The sequence below is a fragment of the Dendrobates tinctorius genome, unplaced genomic scaffold (assembly GCF_039654945.1).
Source record: "Dendrobates tinctorius isolate UK_male_01 unplaced genomic scaffold, ASM3965494v1 ptg000001l, whole genome shotgun sequence".
Classification (NCBI taxonomy): domain Eukaryota; kingdom Metazoa; phylum Chordata; class Amphibia; order Anura; family Dendrobatidae; genus Dendrobates; species Dendrobates tinctorius.
Window position 1 is genome coordinate 17702960 of NW_027361669.1, and position 7595 is coordinate 17710554.

General features: G+C 39.8%; 1 long non-coding RNA gene across 2 annotated transcripts; it reads right to left on the bottom strand.

The window, feature by feature from the left end:
* Positions 1-2876: 2876 nt before the first annotated feature.
* On the bottom strand, positions 2877-7172 carry LOC141082909 (uncharacterized). 2 transcript variants are annotated; one of them, XR_012230714.1, is made up of 4 exons: positions 6423-7172; positions 6176-6337; positions 4261-4395; positions 2877-4005 (listed from the first exon to the last, which is right to left on the bottom strand). It is a non-coding gene; the product is annotated as an uncharacterized lncRNA (long non-coding RNA). The 2 variants fall into 2 exon arrangements; XR_012230654.1 differs by having other exon boundaries at positions 4261-4440.
* Positions 7173-7595: the final 423 nt, after the last annotated feature.

Consider the following 7595-nt stretch of genomic DNA (forward strand, 5'->3'; position numbering starts at 1 on the left):
GTAACTAAGCGCGCATCGCTTAGTTACCCGCTGTGTACCTTGGATACCAGCGTGCCGCGCTGGGAGCTGGTATCCAAGGTAAAGGGTAACTAAACGCGTGCAGCACTTAGTTACCAGCTGTTTACTTGCATGCCAGCTCCCAGCGCGAGCACGCTGGTATCCAAGGTACACAGCGGGTAACTAAGTGCCGCGCGCGTTTAGTTACCCGATATTTGCCTTGGATACCAGCTCCCAGCGTCTGCTTACAGTGCTGTGAGCTCGCTGATCATTGGTCTCCCGCTGCCACACGCGATGCGTGCTGGCCAGCGGGAGACCAATGATCAAAAAATGGCCTCAATATATAGTACATTGGAAGGGGTACAGTCCTGAGGAGAGGATGTGAAACCAGCTTCTGATGTTTATGCAGCCAGACTAGTTCGGGACTTTAATGTTGCACACCTGGATAAACCTGGCTCTGAGGTTCTGGAGGCCCCTCATAGAAGAGGGGGTACTGTCACGAGGTTACTGCAATGGAGCGGTGCCAGAAGACCGCAGCGTTTGGTTGCTCCTATTCCACAGCTGAGAAGATGCACTTCTCCGGTTTATTAAACATGTTTATTTCTTTCTAGCAGAACAGGCAGTGGCATAACTAACAAGGTCGCAGCAGTCACTACTGCGACCGGGCCCGGGAGGTCAGACCATGATATCTCTCAGCCGTCCCGATTCTCGCGGGACAGTCCCGTTTTCCGTCCCCCCACGTCCCGCCCGGGAGTCTATTCTTAATATACACAGTAAATGGAGGGCACCACCAGAAAAATTTATATTTATTTGTAAGAGGTCTCACCAGGGTATGCAAGTGTACATGTAATAGAGCAAGAAAAACTCAAATCCATAAAAGGGAGCACCTCAATTGTATAAGAAATATATATATACCAAATATATGTATAATGCAAATTTTGAATTTTTATTATTCACCAAAAAAAAATACATACAGAGACAGAACAAAACACATATAGAATAAAAACAATTAAAACTGCATCTGTGTGCAAAGGAGACTCAAGACCAAATGCCACACCTCAGTATAAAGGCAATGGCAAACCACAGCAGGCTCCCATGAAAGGCACTGAATGAATAATTGTAACTGGCTTTAGAAATGTATGCCTGCAAATGTACAAGCATGTATCACAAAATACTTATATAAATATGTGCAAAAAAAAATTTGCATATATAAAGAGCGACAAATGACAAAATTTAACAATGAGTATACAATACCAAAAGAGGGTCTATATTTGTCGGGTTTACGTACCGCGGTGCACAGTAGCGCCCCCTCTTCCCTGGGTGTGGGAAGGGGATAGACAAAGGCCTAACTTAGGAGAAAAAGCAAGAGCAGGGGCCCTGGCATCTTCGCCATCTGAAGTATCTCAAGGAACAGAGCGAGCTAGGGCGCCACCTAGTGTTAAGGCCAGGGAAAGAGCCCCTGGTCACAGGTCACACGACAGCTGTGTCATGACACACTGTATACAGAGCTCCTGTGCATAATGTCACTGGCAATCGCTGTATTACTTGTACACTGACACTACGTACAGAGTTTGTGTGTACAATGTAACTGGTGATCAATGTGTTACCGGTATACTTACACTATACATTGAATACTATATATAGAAAAATGTGCACATGAAACAAATATAAGCACACAAGAATCTCACAATTCAATTAAGAAGTGGAAATCAGAGAGTTTTTGAAGCTAAAATCACATAATAATGGGGCGGCTGGCCTGAGTAGCGGTTTCAATCACAACATGTAAGTGCAGCTTGATTACAATGTCACATTCAATTTCTGGCCGCTTTTAGGCATTTATGTGAAGCATCTTACGCAGTCAGATGGGCAGTTACTATTTGCATGTGTGCTTTTACTTGTCTATGGCAGCAGGAAGCATTGACTTTTCATGTCAGTTTCTTAAGAAGACTGCTGACCCATGTTTATTAAGTCACATAAATAGTCTGACTTTGTTGTTTTTGTACACCTCTGGCCATTAAGGTGTATACACTTTGTATTTTAATTTTTTGATTTAATAAAATTATGTGATTTTAGCTTCAAAAACTCTCTGATTTCCACTTCTTAATTGAATTGTGAGATTCTTGTGTGCTTATAGTTTTGTGAGTTGTGCTACTTCCTATTGGTAGGGGAATGTGTATCTAACATGAAACAAATAGTAAAATATATAATCTTTAATAAACATGAAAAAATACATAAAATATTGCTAAAAAGTAAGAACCACAAGGTGGTGCCACACACCCACAATAGCAACTAAACAGGAGGCTGTAAAAGTTGTGCCTAGTAAATAACCATTCTATATTCTAGATAATGTCTTGAGTCAAAGAAATACGAATATGCAAATAAAGTCCATGGAGCCTCATTTAAGAGTCTCAAACACGGGACTAGCCAGATCTTCCTCCAGGGAAGGACCCAGCCAAGGAGTGGCTCCTTTCGGAAACCACCATTACCACCATATTAAGTGGCCCTTTAAGTCAATACCCAGCTCTTTATGAGTTTACAGATATGGCAAGGGAAATACCAAGGCCAGGTATCCATCCACAGACAGCTGTTTTGGGGTGTTGCCCCTCATCAGTGTGGAGTAGGATTCTGGCTAGGAGGGAGCATGACCAACATCATGTTTCATCACAAAACAATCACTGACCTCAGGGAGACCAGTAAAATAAAACACTGCGGCAGTCGGCAAAGGCGCTCAATCAGTGAAATCCTAGGTGCATTGTTCATGTTTCATGATGTTGGTCTACTAGGAATTGCTCCCACCTATAATAGCCAACAAACCCAATACATATAATTAAGGCAAAAACTCGGAATACAAGTCATACACCAAAAGACATGAGTCTAAATTGCCAAATGTACAAATTTTATTAAACACAATGACATAATATACATCACTCAATAAAGAACATGAATAAAATAGGAATACTGCTATCCAAATAGGGAGCCTATATTGCACAATTGCCCAAAACAATATGTACTAATAAGTGCATGAAGACTTCATACATATGTAGAACAGAGGTTACAACCATGAAAAATGCATCGAAGCTAGAAAGAACCTTCCACAGTGGAAACAGGCATAACCAATCAACAGGTTCATATGAATTCTAGGTATACATATTGTACAACTCAGCTATCACTAAGTACTTCAACCATCTAGCATTACGGTATGAACCCTACCAAGGTTAAGTAGATAAAGGTGATTATATCGAGGCACTTACATAATTAAAGTGTGTGGCACTGGCTTCCCTATCGCCCCAACGCGCGTTTCGCTTCTTCGTCAGGAGGCGTGTCTTATGGGCTTATAGAATGGGCGTTATATACTGTGGACAGCCAATCATATAAGAACAACCGTCCGCATCACTAAGTCACGCCGAAGCGCATCCCAAATGCGTGTCACCACTTCCTGCCCTATGGCGCATGTGCCGCTGACGTCACCTTCCTGGAACAAAAGGACTACCGGTTTGCAGACGTGGAGTAGGAGCGGCGACGCGTCGCTATAGCGACCGCGCAAGCGCACTCCTCTCCTAATGTCTGCTTGCCGGACAGTCGGAGCTGACGAAGCCGGACATGCGCACTGGGCAATAGTGGTTTATCCAAGGAACTAGATAAATTAGGCTATATTTGAAAAGTGAAGTGACCTAATATATGGCTATAATAATTGTAATAATTACAACCAAAGCGTGTATAGCCAATAATGTGAAACTAACAAAATAATATTATAATTATAAATATTATTAATAGTATTAACAATAACATTTCATGCAAATACATTATAAAGTGAAAAACACTAGAAAAGTGCAGACATTTATACAAATATTGCACGTGAGAGAACATTGACGTCCTACTAAATATACAAATTTTATCCTTGTTTTTCCTTGCACTTCATGAAGTCCCTTGTAATACAATCCATGTTGTTTGTGTCACAGATTCATAAGGGATGACTCAGTGAAAATATCCGTCCATATATATTAGAACCTAGATAGCAAGATGGCAGGACAAGAAAAATTAAAATCAAATGAAATAAAGTAAACAACCTTCTAAAACCCAATAAAAAACCCAAAATATTACATTAAAGAAATGAACTAAACCCAAAACTCTCATTTAACCCAAAGGGGGTAATGGAGTGCAATCTGTATATCCACCTACTTTCCACCTGGGATAAACTTTTAAACAAATCACCCCCCCTAGGACCAAGGGTCACCTGATCAATCGCTTTGACCACAAGCTTACTTGAATCCGAATTATGATGATCTTTAAAATGTTTCGCAAGAGTCTTCAACGTTTCTGTAGGATCCGAGTTCTTTGCCTTTTCAATATCACGTACATGTTCCCGTACATGAATTTTTAGTTCTCGAGTAGTCATACCTACATAAATCAATCCACAAGGACATTGAGCGTGATATATAACCCCTGTGGATGAACAAGTGAGGCGATGCAAAATTTTAAAAATACGGGACCCATCAAAATTAGAGAAATCTTTGCATTTCACCAAATTTCTGCAAGTTTTACAAAGCCCACATGGAAAAAAGCCTTTAATAGACTGGCTAGCCGAATTAGTTCTGGAACGTTCATAATGACTTCTCACAAGCAAGTCACGCAGATTTTTTGATCTTTTGGCAGTAATTAAAGGGAACGGGGAAATAAAATTTTTAATAATGGGATCCATCTTGAGAACATCCCAATGTTTCTGAAAGATCCCTTTCAGATCATCCCATTGATTGTTGAATGGAGTAATCAATGTAATAGGAGGATTAGCATTTTTGTCCTTACTAGGGGACTTATATAACAATTCATCCCTTGTTACACCACTTGCTCTCTGGTAACCCCGCCGAATGGTTCTATGGCTATATCCTCGTTCACGAAATCTAGAATATAGATCCCTAGCCTGATGTTCGAATGTTTCTTTGGTAGAGCAAATTCTTTTAATTCTGAGATGCTGGCCGATCGGGATACTGCTGATGGTAGATCGTGGATGTGAAGAGTCCGCATGCAAGAGGGCATTAGTAGACATGGGTTTGCGATACACATCAGTGAACAAAAGTCCATCATCCTTACATTGAATGTCCACATCCAAAAAATTGACCCTACGACCATAGGTGTGGGTCAACTTGATATTTAGACAGTTATTGTTGAGTTCAACCATCAAAGCATCCAACTGTTCTACCGAGCCTTCCCAGATGAACCAGATGTCATCGATATAACGAATCCATTTGTGGATTCTCTCCATCTGGCTCACCGGGTTGCTCTGAAATATATCTTGTTCCCAAGCCCCAAGGAACAGGTTGGCATACGAGGGGGCACAACATGCCCCCATGGCAGTACCTTGGAGCTGAAGGAACACCTGGTCATTAAAAGTAAAACAGTTGTGCCTTAATATGAATTCAAGAAGAAGAATTATGGTCTCAATCAAAGGTTTCTCAAGATTACTAGAATTTAAATACCATGACACCGCACGCAAACCATCCTCATGTCTTATGGAAGTGTACAGGCTCTCCACATCCGCAGTCACCATCAGCATATTATCCTGTAACATCAACCCATCAAAATGACCAAGGGCAGATGTCGTATCCTTAATGAAGGAAGGTAACGTGGAAACTAGTGGTTTTAAATAATGGTCGATAAATTGACATACCATCTCACAAAGACCTCCATTACCGGAGACTATGGGTCTCCCTGGTGGGTCAATCGGATTTTTATGCAATTTTGGAATTAATTAGAACGTTGGAAGTCGTGGTTTAATTCCAATAATTGTGTCCTTCATTTTTTTAGAAATGATATTCCTATCAAATGCCTTGACAACAATTTCACTTAATTTTTCTTGAAAGGACACCAACGGATTGTGCGTCAATTTCTTATAGCAGTTTTTGTCCAAAAGCAACCTCATAGCTTGTTTCTCATAGAGTATTTTCGGCCAAATAACTAAGTTCCCACCTTTATCGGCAGGTTTGAATGTAACATCGGACCAAGATTTCAACTCCCTTATAGCAGTCTCAATGGACAATCTATTCTTATTTTTAAATGGAGTAATTCTTAACTTCTCAATATCAGTGGAAACCAGTTTTACAAAAATGTCAACTGCCGGACAAATGTTAAGACTGGGAAATTTTCTTGATTTGTTAAAGAGATAATGTGGAAAATCACTAACCTCAGAGATATCACTCTCATCCCCCAAGGGATTCCAAAATAGCCAGGGCTTCTCTCTCTTCCCTAGTATCAAATCCCATATTCATATTAGATTTTTCGTGAAATCGTTTAAGGATCAATTTTCGGGCGAATAAATGGACATCCTTTATTGCCGTGAATGAGTCTAAAGGAGTACCAGGAGAAAATGTTAGACCCTTCTCAAGTAAATTAATCTGAACAGTAAGACAATGTTCCAATAGATTCACTACCTTGGGATGATCATTACGTCGGACGTCATCATGTTTAGCTTTGTAGTCACGAAATTTCCTTTTTCCACCAAATCTTGTTCTAACCCTTGAATAACTGCCAGATTCTGGTTCAGAAATAGAGGATAGACTACTTGCATGTGAGGACAGAGAGATATTAGATGAACTCCTAATCAAAGGCTTATCCAATTTGCTGGTTTTAGACTGCCACCGATACACCTTCTTGGTTTCATAATCGCAAACATCTCTCTGATATTTCTTGGTTTTAATTTAACTAATATCCTGTTCCCATTTACTCAGATCACGCTCAAGGTCCTTGTAGAAAGAACTCAGCTCCTTACTTTGAAATTTCTGACTCATCGAATTCTGGGACTGTTCAATCTGTAAATCAGTCTCAGCAAGTAATTTAACATTCTTTTCGTTAATAATTTGCATGAAAGACAAAGAACAATTAGTTGCGCATTCTTCCCATTTTTTGAGAGGCAATTCATCATCCAATTCAAAAGACGGAAATAATTGAACACGTAAGCCCCTTGGGATTATTTTCAATCTTAAATAGTTGTCCAATGAAATTTTAGTCCACCATAACCGTGTCTTTTTGTGAACAAGATTTCTATGGTTCTGGGTCAGTTCCTTAAAATCAGAATGGGTATCGTTAAAATTGGATGCAGTTCCTGGAACAAATATATTGGAAGCTTTTTGTAACCAGGTCAATTCCCTGGCTTTAAGGTCCATCGTGACCAAATTTGGGTATAAACTGTCAAAAAACAGAAACAACAATAATAGCCAACAAACCCAATACATATAATTAAGGCAAAAACTCGGAATACAAGTCATACACCAAAAGACATGAGTCTAAATTGCCAAATGTACAAATTTTATTAAACACAATGACATAATATACATCACTCAATAAAGAACATGAATAAAATAGGAATACTGCTATCCAAATAGGGAGCCTATATTGCACAATTGCCCAAAACAATATGTACTAATAAGTGCATGAAGACTTCATACATATGTAGACCAGAGGTTACAACCATGAAAAATGCATCGAAGCTAGAAAGAACCTTCCACAGTGGAAACAGGCATAACCAATCAACAGGTTCATATGAATTCTAGGTATACATATTGTACAACTCAGCTATCACTAAGTACTTCAACCATCTAGCATTA